The sequence below is a fragment of the Dermacentor andersoni genome, chromosome 2 (assembly GCF_023375885.2).
Source record: "Dermacentor andersoni chromosome 2, qqDerAnde1_hic_scaffold, whole genome shotgun sequence".
Taxonomy (NCBI): Eukaryota; Metazoa; Arthropoda; class Arachnida; order Ixodida; family Ixodidae; genus Dermacentor; species Dermacentor andersoni.
The window spans coordinates 197,672,901-197,691,434 of record NC_092815.1 but is presented as its reverse complement, the minus strand read 5'-3'; the positions used below and the strand labels follow the sequence as shown (position 1 = coordinate 197,691,434).

The following is an 18,534-nucleotide window of genomic DNA, read 5'->3' as shown; positions in this document are numbered from 1 at the left end:
ATTTCCTCGTGTAGTGGGTTGGTTCGTAGCGTGTGTCACGATGATACATCGGGCTTCGAGGAGGTGTGCGTTGAACGCGTTGGTCATAGCGCGGAGTTGGAGGGCGTGTTGTCATTCTCGACTGTTCGGCTTGGTAACCATCGGTTGCCATGGGGCTGAATGTGGCACCGTCATAGCGTCACGTGACGTGTACACGCGATGATGGTCAGCAGTTGAATGCAACATCGCTTCGCGTCGGGAAAGTTCCTCGTGTACAATATGTCGGATGGTCGAAGGAAGGTCGTGGCAAGGGCTCGTGTCCACATTGGCAACCGTCGTGACGTTTGCTAACCGACCAAACATTGGCGCAATCCGACGCATCTTGAGCGTTTCAAAAGTTCTGCAATGCCGAATGACGTCGAACACAGAACTTTTGCTTTACTTTCCAATTAAAAATTTGTACACGCCCTCAGCCACTACTTTCAGTAAATGTCCAACTTTAACTTCTTCTGACATGCGAGCACTGACCACCTTGCACAGCTTTAACACTTCTTGGATATATGTTGTGCATGTCTCACCTGGTAGCTGCTCCCGTTGCGACAGTCTCTGCTCCGCACGCTTCTTTTTGGCTACTGAGTCCCCAAAACACGCCTTTAACTCGTCAAGAAAATGTTCGCATGTCACAAGCGCGTCCTCGTGGTTCTCGTACCACACGAGGGCGGTATCAGTCAGGGAGAACACCACATTGGTGAGCTGAGCGGTTGTATCCCACCCGTTGGACTTGCTCACTCGTTTGTAGTGGACGAGCTACTCGTCGGCATCTTCCCCCGCTTTGCCTCCGAAGGTGGGGGGATAACTCGGTAGTATGGCAGTGGACTGCTAGGCGCTGCCCTCGGAGTGGCTACTTCTTCTCGCTTATCAAAGAGGGTCAAGGCTGATGGCAGGAGGCCGGCAAGTCGATGGCTTTGACGAAGCTGCGGCAGTGATGGTTATCCAGCCGAAGCTCGTTATCCAGCCACCACCGAGAACCTCCGCACGTGACGTCACTGCACTAACCCTTGAATACTAACATGCCGAGGATGACGAGGCGGCCTTTGACGAAGATGAGTCCTCCTATCGAAATGTTAGCCAGCCCTTCTGAGGCACCTTATCCCCGTTTACAAACTTTATAGCAGTGCGCTATTCCATCTGTCAGCCCCTTTCTTGATTTTGGATTTCCATAAATAGCATGTCATTCATCGTTTCGTCCAGCATTCCGCTGAAGGCTCTTTGCTCCAGGATAGTTGTCTTTCGATGGTTTGTGTGACTGTCTTTAACAGCGTCTTCAATGAGCTTTGCTGTACAGGTAGTGCCTCGGTCTGTGATGAGGTTCAATGGGGCGCCATGCCGCAGGCCGATGTTCTGTATGAAAAAGAAGGCACCCTCCGAAATATTGCCTAGAGGCAGCGCCTTTGCGTGAGCATATCGCGGTAAATATTCGGGGATGACGACGGTGCACTCGTTTTCACAGTATGAAAGAGGAACCTTGTCTAGAAGGGCCTGGCCGTCTTGGTTAAAAGATTTCCCAGGTGGGCCAATTAGATTAGGCAATCCCACAGGCTTAGCAGCTAGTGACTTCCAGCTGTGGCACTCACGACAGGCTTGGACCTAAAACCTACCACAGGTGGCAGGCTCCGGCCAGCATGGTGATTTGAGCAATCTATCAAGGGTTCGAATTAAATCGAAAAAACAGACAATACATCGGCCCTTGGGGGACGAGTCTGCGTGTGCGCCATCTTTGAGAAATTGCCAATAAAACGGTGGTAGCAATGAAACGCCAAGAAAACTACGGGCGATTTTGTTCGCGGTAAGTGTCGGAAACTCGGATACAACTGCTGGTTTTTGGGGGGAATTGTGGCGCATGCCTTTCTTACTAACTCTGTGTCCGAAAAAATTCTGTTCCTCGTAGACGAAAGGAAGCTTCTTAGGCTTAAGGGTGACGTTATTTTATAGGATGGCTTCTGGAGAACTTCCCGCAGTCGCTTCAGTTGGTCAAATGTTGCCGAAAAGACAACCACATCATCATTGTAGACGAGGCGCCTTTCCCGCTTTGTTCGCGGGAATATTGCTGATGTTAAACAGAGGCTGAAAGGAAGTGCTCTGAAATCGTAAACGCAATTTCGAGTGAAGAAAACAATTACTTTTTGGTGTCGTTCATCTGCCTCCGATAGCGGTTCTCTGAAGTAAGAGGCGAAAACCTTAGCTTGTCGAAATCTTTCCAAAGAGTCATCGATACGCGGCAGGCGTAAACACCCCTCTTGATAACGGCCTGGGCGCGCCTATAATGAACAAAGAAATGAAGCGCTCGTCTTTTTTCTTGCGAAAATGCAACGGGGGTGCGCTGCAGACTGCACCAAACCTGAATGACGCCATCATCTAGCATTTCCCTGAGTTTGGTTGAATTGCCCCACAACCGTTCGGTGAGACACAATAGGGCTGCTGCTTGATGGGAGACGCGTCGTCGCATTTCATTATTTGTTGCGTCGTCAATGGCATTTGGCTCACCTTAGTAGAGCGAGCGAACCCTGCTTCCAATTCGTTCAAGAGTTCCTGTAGTACCCTGTTTTGGTCTTCCGTAAGAACGGAGTATAAGCAAATGCCATTGAGCGAATTGTCGTAAGTGTCTAATTCAGAAGTACATCGCTCGACCATTTATTTTGAGGGTTCAGTGCCGGCGGCAGCAGTTGGTTCATTGGTTAAAAAATTTTATTGAGGTCCTGCAAGGCGCGCTTTAGCGCAGAGCGGGTGGCTCCCATGTCGCGACCGCCAGGCCTAGCCTGTTGGCCTCTCCGCGGACCTGCTGGACTGCCCAGAGTTGGCCGGCCAGGTGCGGGTGGCGGAGCGCCGCCTTCCGCTAGGCCGAGACAGTGTCGGGGCTAGTGTACGTTGCCGTGCACTCGCCGAGCATGTGCGCTAGGCGATAGCAGTTCCACAAAAAATGTGCCCGCACTCAAAATCTACTAAGGAGGACCACTGTGTGAGCCTCAATAATTTCAACGAGGCTTCGCGCAACGCATCTACTTTAGGTCAAGAAACTAGGAATGTTGCCTTTATCAAAGGCTTCCCCATTTAGTAGCTCCATGGACGTGACTCACAGTCACACTCGCACGCGATGCTGCCATGATATTCTCGCTCAAAACAAGTGCGGATCTGTGCCGTATAGCGCTGGTTTGTGCTGTTGCCCTCTTTATCGAGAAAATCATCCAACACTCGTCAAAAGAAATCCTCTCACCATACCCCCGAAGAAAGTTTAGGCCAACATTTGAATCGTTCGAACAACCACGCAGAACAACCAAGTGGCGAGAAAAAGTGTCGCCAGCACAGATTTTTAAGCTAGGAGTGCATAGGGGAAGTCAAGTATTGTCAAGTGAAGTCGTATGAACTGGCGTCTCAGTCCAGGGCAACGTAATGTTTCTTTAAAACCCTCGCCAGTTTCCTATTAAGAGTCGCTCCATTATGCAGAAGTGCGCAAAGTTTTCTGTGGTCGATTAACACACCTACGTTCATTGAAACCTTATTTACGTCAACTGCTGATGGGATAGTCGTATCACCACTGGGCTGTAAACAGGCCTATACGAGGTTTTCAGCGCAACGTAAATAAACAGCCTCGTCTCGAAACTTCACTGTCACCGATATTCGGCATGCGCACTTTGATTGTCCCTTCACTATCATGGAAGTGCTATCAGGAGCAGTGAAATAGTGTTCCGGTGAGTGGCCGCGTGACTGGCGTGCTGGTGTGCCAGATTTGCGTTCTTAATCGGAGAATACTGCGATGTCGGGAGTTATCTGGCTGTACCTGCACCAGAATTCACAAATATACCTTGCGGTGAAATGTTTTGTAAAAGATGCCAGTAAATCCTGATGCTGCACATATTATTACCGAACTTGGGCGGCCACAGGAAAAGAGCATTTATGAATTAATAACTTTCTGAACGCTGGCCTGGTTCGCTTAGGATACTGAATAATGCAAATTTTCAGCGCAGCTCTAGACGTGTTTTCGCTTCGCTATATATTGGATCGCAGGGAGAGGCCTTCGTCCTGCACTGTAAATAAAATAGGCTGCTGCTGCTGATGATGATATATTTGTTGGCTCGAACTACCTGCCTTGTGCGGCACTTTGCAAACGGAGCAAAATGTGGTGCGACGGCTTTCCTAATCTGGAGGTCGCGAGATCCAGCGCGTGGTTGACACGTGGGCGAGTTTCACACCATTCGCCGCCGACCGACCTACCAGATGACGCGCACTACTCTGGCGCGATGTCTCGTAGCCATCGTCGGCGCACTAAGCTTTTCTTTTCACGCTTTCGCCATACCCTCATCCGCTTTGCGCCTTATGGCTCCGCTGCATGCCCCTCTCCACTTTTCACCTCGCATCCTTCATGCCCCTCTGCGCTCTCATCTTTCAACTCGCTTTCATCTTTACCTGTGCTCATTCGCTACGTTATGCCACCGACGCCGACGCTCGCTGCAGGAACGGTCACTAACTTCTGCGCTCTAAAAACAGCGCAGGCTGAGACAGCTCTGGGGAGTCTCCCAATAAACGTGACCAGCATTCCTGCAGTGGTAACCCAGCCGCCGTCGATCGGGTTGGTCGCCATACCTCTCATTTCTACGTGGGCGTTTGGCACTCATCGAAATGCGGTAGCCAACCTGCTTGCAGCGACTGCACCAAGCCAAGTGGAATAAGAAAACAAAGAGTGACAGCTGGGGCGGGGCATCGCAGTATTTCTGCATAAGGCTTGCACCGGGCCTCACTTGCAGATGCGGCTCTTCAGTGCTAAACATGGAAGCCGGACGCGCTTGCTGTGCTTTGTTGCGCATGATGCAGGCGAGCGAGCTGAATTGAGGACGGGACGTATCGTGCATTTTTTTTCAGCTCTTCGGGAACCACAGAGCGCATGAGGTCGCAAAGCGAGGTGACTTCGTACCTGAAGCCTAGTTACGTATTTTGAGTCGGCGCAACGTTTGATTGTCGTTGAACGTGCTGGATCACTGCTGAAGTGTATTCTTCATAGTAGTGGCTTCGGTAAGAAACACCGCCAGTCTGCCGGAGACAGTGGACAAGAAAGCAAGGAGCTTTTCCGTTACTCCTCTCATTAGATGACTTTGCTAATCGTTTTCTGATTTGCCAAGGCGGGCACGGCCAACGAGAAGCGGCATGTCCTCTACGTACGTCGTCACGCTGTCGTTTGATTTGGAAACTCGCGACTGGAAGTCAAGCTGCCCTATTTCCTCTGAATAAGGCCTTCGCGGGAACTCAGACCATGATCCCAGCGCGTCTTCTCTATTCGTTCCCGAGTTCCGTGTGGTCCCACTTGTTGACGTAGCTAAGCTTTGCAACTCGGCCAGCCACTCTTCCACACCTGCAGAGATGTAGCCGTAGAAGGTCATTGGCACTCACGAGTGCTGCAGCGTGAAATATAGCACCCCTTCGGTTACATTTCCAGGGGTCAGAGTCATTATTTTTTTTTAAGTTCCACGTTCTAAGGCGATGCCTCGCATTCGATGGCTTGCACGACGAACTGATGTCATTTCCAACACGAGGGCGGCGTTCCTGCTGTCTGGTGTGGTCTCTTTCATAAGTCGAGCTACCTTCACTAAAATAACGCCTACTGTGCTGAATTACACGCCCAGACCACGGACGTTACCACTTTGCACAGCGTATGCGTGACGTGTGGTGCCTATTCTGCTCTTATTCAGTCACTTGTCTGCTACACCTTGTGGCACCGCTGACGGATTAAGAATAAGGTGCCTTACTTAGTTCTTCGACCAAAGTAAAACATTGTAAGCACTCCATATAAAGCGTAATTATAGCATCAACGGAGGATTAATTGTTTTCACAGTTTTTTTCGCCATGACACCTAAGACGCCACCATTGTAGCCAGGTACAAGCTCGCTGTCAAGGTTCTCCGGGACACCGCCAAACGTGGGAGATAGCGAGTCGCTTCAGAGCACTTGAAAATAAATACTCACGAGGCTGCATTGAGGCGCGTAAAAATGTTGTCACGAATCCATTAAAGATCAAGGCCGGTGAACTACAAAGCGCATTTCTACGTTTAGCGTTAACAAGTTTGACACTTCTATATTTTTACACATGCATTAACGTTTCTAACAAATTTTACATCGCCAATGGATTGTATTGCATTTAGCAACGTTATCTTGAATCAATCAGCCCATTTATGTTAGCCATAAAATGCCGGAAAATTAAAGCGACCTCACCTGTGGTGTCTTGGCTCAGTAATGGATAGAATCGAATAAGGTTCTTTTGCTTTGAATATAGCGTAGCGTTATACAGTTTAGGTCTCCTGTAAAATGGTACATAAGAACGTTACTTCTAGACTCTGTTATACATTCACGATATTTCCGTTATGTGTATTTCAATATTAACAAATCTTTTAAAATATAGGGTCCCGAATTTGTGTATTCTTTACCATTACATTAAATTAAAACTTAAAAAAGAGATTACCTTAAGTTATTTCTTGAAAATGCTTCGTTTGTACTGAGCATTTACAGTTCTTTTAGAAGGAGAGGCAGCTATGCATAACACAAGAGAAAATGATTGCTTAACTAAATAACTCAAAGCCACCAAATATTTCTTTTATAAGTTAAAGCATTCATAACACACACGTAAGGGAAAGCTGCCGTCTGTCAGACTGCAGATGCTAAAGGAACACAATAATGCTTCTGCAGCGCAGAAACCTTCATATTTCAGGAACAAAATGCTTAGGGAGCTAGGGAGTAACCAACGACTCTGCGCTATCTCGAGTTTCATATGTGGTAGTTGTTCAATGCAAGTGGTGCGGACACAACCTACAGAATACTTAAAATTACGCCCTCTAGGGTGGATGTCGCAATACCCTTTTTGCACGCCTAATATCTGAAAATTTTACAAATTAGTGTACTCTTTAGCAGGGCAATACAAGGGTGTTTTCTTGCGGATTATACACCATGCAGAATTACATGGTGCTCTAGTTTTTCCACATTGGAAGCGAGTAAAAAGCAATAGGGGTTTATTTCTTCTGCGATGCGCGCCACGTTCGAGCACGTCATAGGACCACACAAAATATGTCGTTCCTAAAACTGGCCCTTTCAAGCTGGCGTAATATTTCGCCTAAGCCCCATTTTCTATATATGTAAGAGGGTGAGTTAAAGACAAAAAAGACACCCTTAGATGTACAATGTTGCTTAGTGTGGACTTGTAGTGCAGTCAGCAAAAGGCGCGCATGACAGCTGAAACGTATCTGGCATATGTCACATTGTACGAAGCTTCGTGTAAACGTGTCACAACGACAACACAGAATTGCAGGCAATTGATTCCGGAGGCCAGTGTTCCGTGTGTAATGTCACATCATGCCATTTAAAAAGTATATACAACATGTTACACTAATTTAACACGTGAACGCGAAAGCCTGCAGCACACGCGGTAATACATTAGGTTATGCCATCAGAAGCGTCAGACTTCTTGCAAGACATAACGAACCGAAGTATGAAGTACAGGTACGGTGCTGTAGGTTCACCTTTTCAACGACACATGCAAGCACTTAATGCACTACCTAAATGTGCTTTCGTTCTTTCTTCAGTTCCCTTTTTCTTTCCGTATTTCCTTCCTTCTTTCTTTCTTTGTTCTTGCTTTCCTTGTTATTTCGCAAGTTCCTTTCCTTTATTCTTTCTTTTTCTTTATTCCTTGCTCTTTCCTTTATTCTTTCTTTCGCTTCTTCATTCACATAAAGAGCTGATTGTGTAACAGACATGTTGAAATGTTGCGACTTCGAACTGCCAGAAACACGACGAGAAAAATAACGACTGCAATTCTTTGTCCAGACAATCAGGAATCAAGCAGGAATAAATAAAGAAACATACATTCGTCCCCCTCTACAAGACAGTGCGCGTTTAAACCGAAGTGCCAGTATACAGCCTTATAAAACACGCCTTGATGGTTTTCAACCCTCGTTTTGTCCTTTATGTATTTACATATGGAATGGCCTGGCGGACGGCACTGTAACAGCACAAAATGTTAAACCGTTGTATACTCAACTAGAATTGTATTACAGGCCACGGGGTAATTAATAATTGATCATGCTTACTGTTATTCTTGCATTTCTAACATACATTGCACTTGTATAATCGTTCATCCTTCCTGTAATTTGTGTTTGACAATGCTCTATGATGTGAGCTTGCTGGTGCGGGAATTTGTTTTCTTTGACCATTCGTTGGCAATTTTACAATACTGTAGCCCTCAAGTGAGGGCTACAGTACTCCTAAATAAATATAATAAATAAATAAATAAATATTCAGGCATTGCATATTTGCTATAAATATTCAGCCATTCCTGATATATCTTTTGCATCATTTTTGCATCCCTGTACTAGACGGCGCGTTTTCCGGGTATGAGCCACTGGAAGGCGTAACTTAACATTTTCGTCTTAAGGTTTTTCAGTCATAGAAACTGTACATACTGTCGACTTCCAAGAGCATGGATCGAACTCTACGCGCAATTTCACGCGCCATGAAATAGTTGCAGTTCAACACACTGAAGCTTCTGAGCTTCATAGTAGTGTTATATTTGAGACCTACAGATTAATATATGATTCTCGATATACAGTACGAGATCGTGCGTGCTGTGCTGCACCCAATATTGCCCCACTTTTACAATAGGCAGATAATTATAATCTTGATCTTCAATTTGATCACTATATCGGGACCTCTGAGGTAGCTTTCTATTATTGCAGTGTCTCAAAAATGTGTTTTTTATCTTTATTTTTCGAGAGCGTCGAAGGCGTGCCAGTCCTGTTCAGACAAAGTCCTGATCATCCTGGCCCCCCTAGAGAACCTTTCAAGGTTAGAACAAACTATTGTTATTTACTCCAGTTTTCCATACAACACACATTTCCAGTGCCGCTGAAAGCTGAGCAAGTAGGTTTTCATTGTTCACCTTAAGCGCGGACAACTTACTAGGTTGTCTGCGTTCACCGTATATCGTTTGTCCTGGCGTCAGCTTTTGTACGATTGTATTTCGAAATTGTGCCATCTGCGTAGGAATTGTCCAACTTTTGTCACTTCTCGGTGCAAGTCATTGATTGATCGAATGTTTGGCACACGGCAGAAGTAGAAGCGATTGTAGAAAAAGTGCAGGAGACAACAAATATTTTTGTAATTTCCGCGACTGGTCAGTCATCTGGTGGATGAGCAAGCGAGCAGTGCAGGCAGGGTACTCTGCATTATGTGTCCTTTCATAAGACACATTCCATATTCACTATTTAACAAATGTCTGTCCTGACGCCTGACACAATGTGTACCTCGTTATGAAACTCAAATACACTGCAGTGCAGTCGTTCCCATAAGCACCAATGCTATATTTGCGTAATTAGTGTAATGTTCATTTAGTCATGTCTCAACAAGTTGCGACGATCACCTTAGGACATGTTTTTAATCTTGGCGCTCTACTGTTGATACTGCGCGCAAATATCGCCGTTCCATGCATTTCGGCTTCCTTGTAGGTGGCCGAGAGCGCTGATGGTACAAAATCTCTCCGCGACGAGGTCCAGTATATATAGCTAGACTTGTTGGGGACAGGGGGGGGGGGGGGGACATGCAAGATTTCAAGAAATCCTGCGCTCAACTTTCATTAACAACTGAACTGTCCCAGAAACTATAAAAAATGGCTCTTTATTTAAATACCGGGAATCATGAGTGGCAGGAGAGAGCGAACGGGAATGCTGGCAGGTTCTGTGGTATTTGCTCTTATTCTTTGATAATAAATGATGTGTGGGAAATGTTCGATTTGTGCTTGCGATTTTCGCCTGTGATTCAGCCCGACTTTCCGCTTCCAATACATGTGTGAGCCTTTGGTTGGCTCTCCGAGTGCTCACTGCCGCTTATGACTGTCATTTAAAGCGTAGGTGATTTTACCTTGTACCGACACTGGAAATTCGCGAACGAATACGGTCACAAATACTGTTTATTCGGTATCTGCTTATACCGAACTGTCGCTTTACGTATTGTTTTGCGTCTGCCTTACACTTCCCTCATTTTGTTTCTTGACTCCTCCTAGGTTGATAGTGCTGAACGTAGCTTACGGCTGTGGCGTCTATGTAGCCATTGATTGAGGTACCCTGCGATATTACGCACACCTTGTTGCACCGATATTTGCACGACTTTGAAAGGTCCAAGAATAATTTTCGCTGCCTGGTCATGCCTTCCACAAAAGCACAAGACTGTTCAGTGCAATATTTGGCCTGTGTCCTTGGTATCTATTTCCAAATTGGAACTTTCTCGCTTTGCTGCTCATTGGCTCTGCGGTGTTCAAAATGTTGTATCTTCTGGTGAATTCACAATATCTTGTAGGCCGGTAGTATGAAAAATTTGCCATATGCAACAAAATGCGCGGTACAGGCAACACTACAGGCGTGCGTTCTATTCTAGCCAGGCACAGCCATTACCAGGCAACATTTCCATCCGCATTTACGCGTTCTGTATATCGAGATAAGCTGCTTAATATTGCGGACATCCCTACCAGTCTTTCCATTTGCTTTCGGTTGAAACGAAACACAACGTCGTAAGCTAAGACCCGGGCTATCTGCCCACTGCTGGACCCACTCGGTCGAGAAAGCACGTCCATTTTCCGATAAGACAACCTTGAGTTTTCAAAACATTGCTTGATCAAGCAATGGCATAACATTGTAGGCGGGTTTACCTCGAGGACGCGCTGCCAGCATTCTTGTGCACTAATTTATTGCAACCAGATGAGATAGTGTCTTTCGGAAGCCACGATACATGCTCGTCGCTGTCCTTGCGTTTAAAGGGTTTGCCTAAATGGTAGCATAAAACGAGCTCATCGGGTCGACGCTGGTATTTAGCTTCGTTAACTTGACAAAAGAGGCCCTACTTGCCATACTCATTGACGTCATTGCCATGCTTTTCCTTGTCAACTGCCCCGGAAGATTGTTGTGCGTTCACTAAAAAAAACCGCGGCCAGTAGATTTGTTTATTTACACTTATTATTTATTTATTTATGCATTTTGTCAATCCCTATATGCAATAAAACAGGAGGTCAAGAAAAAGAGAGTGATTTTACAACAAGGCGAAAAAAAACTAAAAATTATACAGCCAAAAGACGCGCAATTGACGGCTGTAAGGCATACAAAAAATCCACAAAAGTGAACGGCAACGACAATAATACATTCCCACTTAACTTATTGAGGATAAAGGCAAAAACAACACTGTTATAAAATTGCGAGGCTAGTGAATCAGGATAAATCAAAAACAACACAGTTTCAAAATTGCGAGTGTTGAGAATTGCTTTCAATTAATTTAGACAAACAAGCTAAATATGTGCTACTGGTAATGAAAGGGGTCAGGCTATTCCATTATGTGATCACCAGGGGGAAAACGAGAACTGGAGGGCATATCTGTGAAATTTGTAAGAAGCAAGAGTATGGCAGTGTTTCGGTAGGGTAGTTCTTGATGTGCATCGATTAATATAATGAGACTTGTCTATATTTCGGCGGTTGTGAATTAGTTAATACATTACCTTAAACGTGCCAACTTCCCCCGGTTTTTATGGTTAGTAACCCAGCATTCTTACGCAGCTCTGTGGGCAAGTCTGTTTGGCTAAATTTTATAAAAATGGCCCTAAGCGCTCCTTCTTCAGCTCCTTCGAACTTCTTCGTTAGCTTTATTGTTTGGTTAGGTTTTCTGCGTGTCTGGAAACCAAGCAGTATTGGCGCATCCCAGGATGGGTATAATAAGTGTGTTATAGGCCAGTAACTTGGCGTATGGTGTAATCGTCTTATTGGAAAACACAGTCTTTTTAGTGCAGATGAGGTCATAAATTGAATATAAGAATCTCATAGTAAATGTTGTGACAATGTGACATCTAGGTATTTAGGCTCCTTAACTTTAGACAGGCTAGTTGAATTAATGGTATAATTAAAAGTGAATGAATGCTTTTTTAAGTTATGTATAACCGAGCGGACTTTTTTTCGTTGATGTGCATTTGCCAGTCGCTAGACTACGCTGAAGTAACCTCTAAGGTTGTCTTTCAGGTGATGTGGTCATCAGGGCAATTGATTTCTTTGTGGAGAATGCGGTTGTGTGCAAATAGGTTGCATTCGACATTAAAGGGACGCTAAAGGCAAATACCAAGTCTAGCTAAAGAGATAAAATAATGCTCGAGAAACTCTAATGCGTCAATATTATCCCGAACAGAGCCTCAATAATTGAGAAACAGAAGTAAATGTGGGACACGCTTAGAGCCTCCCCCGGGGCATTAGAGTACTTGCCGGCTGACGAAAGCACTCCTCAGTTAAATTCTGTCACTAGTACTCAACTACTTGTTGCAAAAACATCCTCCTATTTTATTATAATATGAAATACAATTCTACTTGTCCTGTGCCATCTTTATGTTTTAAAAAAAGAACTCATTGAAATTAGCGTTGACAACGACGTGGAGGGTCGAAAGGTTTCGTTTTCGCTCGACCCTGCGGCGCGCACGCTTTCGCGTTTCACTACATTCGTGATCACATAGTTCCTGCGCTGGTTTTGCTGGCTGGCGAAAACTGCAAGTAACAGAGAATTAAACTTCCATGGGATGTCGCGGTATGCCCGAACGGTCTACGCCACTTGACCAAAAAGGAGTTGCAGCGGCGAATCCGCTGCTCTGTCTTGGCTCGGTGCTGCCATCTGTCGGGAATGTTTTACTCATCGGCGGCAGCAAAAGGCGGTGATGGCGTATGCAACGTCACCACCACTCCCACGGTTGTGTGGCGCAATATTTGAATATCGCAAAAAGGCATTCGGACCGTTCAGGTACCATTCCCTCTTAAACTAAGTCTTTTCTTGGCAAGAAACCAGCGTTGCGAGGTTTCTGCAAAGGAATTTAAACACTCCACATCGACTTAGTGTTTCCCTTTAGTGTCGTTAACAGATAAGGGCAGATCAGCATTGCCATTTGTTGGGTGTGCTGGTAAACTGACCCGAAAAGCATATTTACCGCCAGCGAACAAGGACAGAAGGGAGACGATACCACAATGCGCTAACTTCACCAACTTGATTTTGAGGAAACACCCACCTATTTAACCCATGCACAGTAGCGTCACCTCATCAAAATATTAACTATCCAAAAAAGCCGTCTCCTTATCTAAGAAGTCGACCGAAGGGGCAATAACACACGTATCACTATTCCGACAGATAGCGTGAGCCTCAATAATCTTTCACACATCTTCATCCTTGTGCTTCGCAATAACCCGGCAGGACCCATACATCGGCGCACAGCCGCATTCCTGACAGTGAATTCCTGACATTCCTGACAGTAACCGGTCATTAAGACACCTTCTTCTCTGTCGTATGTATTTTTCCCACAGGACAGCGGGAGTTCATAAACAACTGCTTCTACGCAACCCACTGGTGCTTTCCGATGATTAGTAGAGCATCCGACAGCTGGCTTACAGTACGTGGCCACTAAACGACATATTTTCGCGAGTTTTTCTGGCGCTGAAAAGATCACTTATGTGTCCACCCGGCTAGCCACTATCTTAAGACTATGTGCCGTTCTATGCAGATAGGGCACTACCGCTACAGTCCCTCTGCGTTCCGTCCATTGACTTTCCGCGTGCCTATTTGTGCTGTCTGACCCGTATCGTTTTAGCAGCCCCTCTACGACCGAAACGTGCACTGACTCCGGAAGCCCTGCTGCTGATAACCTCATAAGATCCATAAGACTCGTATAGGTATTATGTTGGGAAGGTTTCTTTAATGCATTTCCAAAGCACAAGTTGGAAATGCTCCTCTTGAGGAACTTCGAGTGGGCGGACCGATACGGCAAAAGGGGCTACGTTTATACTCCTATGGAACGGAACACGTGTGGGGTTGACTTGATGAGTTTAATGTTTCCAGTACGCACAGCGAAGCAGGTATGGGCCTAAAATTCCCATATTTAATTCTACGAACAATTTATTTCGCATTGTAGACACAGCTGAATGCACGAATATATTCTCCCCCACAAAGGAACTTAGGTGGCTCCTGGGTCTGTCGGTCGGCCCTCCGTCCATCCGTCCGTTCTCCTACGCCGTGGACCGCGGGTATACGTTCCTCTTCGCGACACCGTCGTAGTCGTTGCATTGTCGTCATTCGAGCTACGTAATCCACTCTAGCCTGTGATTCTCAAGCACTACCTGCGTTCGAACCAGGTGACGCTGGTAAAAAGATCTGGAGATCTCGGCAGCGGAACACCGCGTAGTGGCTACATTCGTACGAAGCACATTTCAGAAGCCAGTTTCCCAGGAGGTTTAATTTCCGAACGCCATCAGCAACGCGGGCACCCCTCGTTCGTCCGGACGCCTGCACAGTGGAATTTCACGGCATTTCTTGTCGTTACCAGGCCGCTAATTCGAGCATCGAGGCTTGCTCTTATACGCTAGACGTGAAGTTCGACTACGGCAACACCGCGCTGAACGTCAGCATGGCAGCGTCGTCAGAGCGACTCCGATCGACGGCCCAGTGCGCACTAACGGACTCCTGACGCTGTGATATAAGACAGGCATGGGGATGGAAACCAGGACCACTATTTTGTCATCATCATCATCATCATCATCAGCCTGATTACGCCCACTGCAGGGCAAAGGCCTCTCCCATACTCCTCCAACTACCCCGGTCATGTACTAATTGTGGCCATGTTGATCCTCCAAACTTCCTAATCTCATCTGCCCACCTAACTTTCTGTCGCCCCCTGCTACGCTTCCCTTCCCTCGGAATCCAGTCGGTAACCCTTAATGACCATCGGTTATCTTCCCTCCTCATTACATGTCCTGCCCATGCCCATTTCTTTTTCTTGATTTCAACTAAGATGTCATTAACGCGCGTTTGTTCCCTCACCCAATCTGCTCTTTTCTTATCCCTTAACGTTACACCTATCATTCTTCTTTCCATAGCTCGTTGCGTCGTCCTCAATTTAAGTAGAACCCTTTTCGTAAGCCTCCAGGTTTCTGCCCCGTACGTGAGTACTGGTAAGACACAGCTGTTATACACTTTTCTCTTGAGGGATAATGGCAACCTGCTGTTCATGATCTGCGAATGCCTGCCAAACGCACCCCAGCCCATTCTTATTCTTCTGATTATTTCACTCTCATGATCTGGATCAGCAGTCACTAACTGTCCTAAGTAGATGTATTCTCTTACCACTTCCAGTGCCTCGCTACCTATCGTAAACTGCTGTTGCCTTCCAAGACTGTTAAACATTACTTTAGTTTTCTGCAAATTCATTTTTAGTCCCACCCTTCTGCTCTGCCTCTCCAGATCAGTGAGCATGCATTGCAGTTGGTCCCCTGAGTTACTAAGCAAAGCAATATCATCAGCGAAGCGCAAGTTACTAAGGTATTCTCCATTTACTCTTATCCCCAATTCTTCCCAATCCAGGTCTCTGAATACCTCCTGTAAACACGCTGTGAATAGCATTGGAGAGATCGTATCTCCCTGCCTGACGCCTTTCTTTATTGGGATTTTGTTGCTTTCTTTATGGAGGAGTACAGTGGCTGTGGAACCGCTATAGATATCTTTCAGTATTTTTACATACGGCTCGTCTACAACCTGATTCCGCAATGCCTCCATGACTGCTGAGGTTTCGACTGAATCAAACGCTTTCTCGTAATCAATGAAAGCTATATATAATGGTTGGTTATATTCCGCACATTTCTCTATCACCTGATTGATAGTGTGAATATGATCTATTGTTGAGAAGCCTTTACGGAATCCTGCCTGGTCCTTTGGTTGACGGAAGTCTAAGGTGTTCCGGATTCTATTTGCAATTACCTTAGTAAATACATTGTAGGCAACAGACAGTAAGCTGATCGGTCTATAATTTTTCAAGTCTTTGGCGTCGCCTTTCTTATGGATTAGGATTATGTTAGCGTTCTTCCAAGATTCCGGTACGCTCGAGGTCTTGAGGCATTGTGTATACAGGGTGGCCAGTTTTTCTAGGACAATCTGCCCACCATCCTTCAGCAAATCTGCTGTTACCTGATCCTCCCCAGCTGCCTTCCCCCTTTGCATAGCTCCCAAGGCTTTCTTTACTTCTTCCGGCGTTACTTCTGGGATATCGAATTCCTCTAGATTATTCTCTCTTCCATTATCATCGTGGGTGCCACTCGTACTGTATAAATCTCTATAGAACTCCTCAGCCACTTGAACTATCTCATCCATATTAGTAATGATATTGCCGGCTTTGTCTCTTAACGCATACATCTGATTCTTGCCAATTCCTAGTTTCTTCTTCACTGCTTTTAGGCTTCCTCCGTTCCTGAGAGCTTGTTCAATTCTATCCATGTTATGCTTCCTTATGTCAGCTGTCTTACGCTTGTTGATTAACTTCGAAAGTTCTGCCAGTTCTATTCTAGCTGTAGGGTTAGAGGCTTTCATACATTGGCGTTTCTTGATCAGATCTTTCGTCTCCTGCGATAGCTTACTGGCATGCCTTTTATCGATGCTAATAATTTCCAGAATGTTTGCGTGCCTGAGTGCAACCGGGCACAACATCGACTTGCCACTCACGAAAAATAACGGCGCCGAAAGGCATTAACACCGAGAAAAGGCATCAGTATCAAGTCGCTTCCCAGGAACCTCGACATGAGTTCCGGTGAAAACCACATCCCCCATGAATTGTTTACAAAAAGCTCTGGTTGCCACAGATTTACTTTGGGCATCCCCGCCACGTGAACGCCGAGCTGTGCCCACCGTCTTCGACTTTGGCACACTCGACATTCGTAGTACAGACAGGTGTGGCGTCATGCCCTCCCGCGGTTCCTAAGTATTCGCGTTTTGTGTTCTCATTTGATGCTGAAGTTCTTGCTTCTGTCGCAGCGCCTATGTGCCGACGTACCCACGACGATGAAGTCCGTGGTGCTGCGAGCGGAAGGAGCGGGTGAGGAAAGAAAATGAAGAGTGAGTGAGTGAGTGAGTGAGTGAGTGAGTGAGTGAGTGAGTGAGTGAGTGAAGTAACTTTATTTCGGTCCAGAGAAGACGCAGGGGAGACCCCGCGCCTCCCGGCTAGTCCCACGTAGGGACCGCCAAGCCGAGCTTGACGGCCCGATCGCGGGCACTCTGGACGGCCAGGGTTTGGTCATTGAGTTCGGGGCTGCCCAAGAGCGCAGCCCAGCTATCCTCGCTCAAGGAGGAGCCGATGACTTCACGCTCCCACAACATATGGTCCAATGTTGCCATTATTCTACAGGCAGGACAGTCCGCACTGGGATATCTTTCAGGGTATATAGCATGAAGAAGCGCGAGGTTAGGGTACGCACGGGTTTGTAGAAGACGAACGGTAACCGCCCGCGCCCTGCATAAGGCGGGGTGCGGGAGGGGGAATACCCGTCTTGACAGTTAGTAGTGTGTGATGATTTTATTAAACGTAAGCAAGGGTTCCCCACGGGGCAGGGGGACTGCTGAGGTGGCGCGGTCAGTGAGTCGTCGCGCGGCCTCGTGTGCGCCCTCGTTAGGGTTAAAGGGAGAGCCCTAAATGGACCCCAAGTGAGCGGGAAACTAAATGAGAGAATGCGGAGAGATACTTTTGGCGCTTTGGAGAATGCGGAGGGCCTGGGGGGAGACTATATCGGTTTGGTAGGCCTCAATGGCTCCCTTGGAATCACTATATGTTGCCTCTCTGCGACCATCGAGCAAAGCCAGCGCGATTGTAACCTGTTCGGCTAACACGGACCTCGAAGTGCCTACCGTAGCGCAGCAAGTGAGCCTTGAATTGGAGTCTACGATGGAGACGGCGAATGCCTCTTGTTAGACATATGCCGCGGCATCCATGAAGCTTGCCTCAATGTGGTTATTGCAGACATGCACGAGTACAGCTGTACCCCTGGCCCGACGTCTGCCGCCGTTGTTTGCGGGGTGCATATTGCGGGGATGGGATACGATGTGCAGGTGAGACCTGATGTCGGTGGGAATCCGCACGACGTCGGGGCACTGGTCGACAGGATTGATGCCCATCTCGTCGAGAGACTTGCGGCCCGTCGGGGTGCCGGACAGTCTGAGCAGCTGTGAGCGCTCTTGTGCCTCGATAATTTCTTCGAGCGTGTTGTGGACTCCGAGCTTCAACAGGTTTTCGGTGTGGGCGCTTGCAGGTAAGCTGAGGGCAAGCTTAAAGACCTTTCTGATGAGTGAATTCAGTTTGTTCCTCTCTGCAACATGCCAATTATGCATGGCCGCCGAGTATGAAAGGTGGCAGAGAACAAAAGCATGTATAATGCGGATGAGATTGTCTTCCTCGATTCCCCGGTGCCTGTTGGCGATCCTACGAATGAGGCCGAGAGCACTCTCCGTCTTGGCTGTGATCTTTCTGAGTGCGGTTCCATTGGAATCGTTAGACTCGATATACATCCCCAATATTCGGAGCGAGTCCACTCTGGGCACCGGAGACCCGTCACCAGTGAAAAGCCGTATTTCGCTTTCGGACGCCGGTTTCCAATCACGATGGCCGCCGCCTCTGGGTCTTTTCTTCTAGTAAAGTAGCTCAGACATC

At 46.8% G+C, this 18,534-nt stretch overlaps 1 long non-coding RNA gene across 1 annotated transcript in view; it reads right to left on the bottom strand.

Annotated features, from left to right (window-relative positions):
• The window catches only part of LOC129387182 (uncharacterized), a 117,896-nt gene that overhangs the window by 38,690 nt on the left and 60,672 nt on the right, over nucleotides 1-18,534 (bottom strand). Inside the window, exon 3 of the long non-coding RNA XR_011892635.1 lies at nucleotides 6,237-6,322. This is a non-coding gene — a long non-coding RNA (uncharacterized lncRNA). The remainder of the gene's footprint in view (nucleotides 1-6,236; nucleotides 6,323-18,534) is intronic.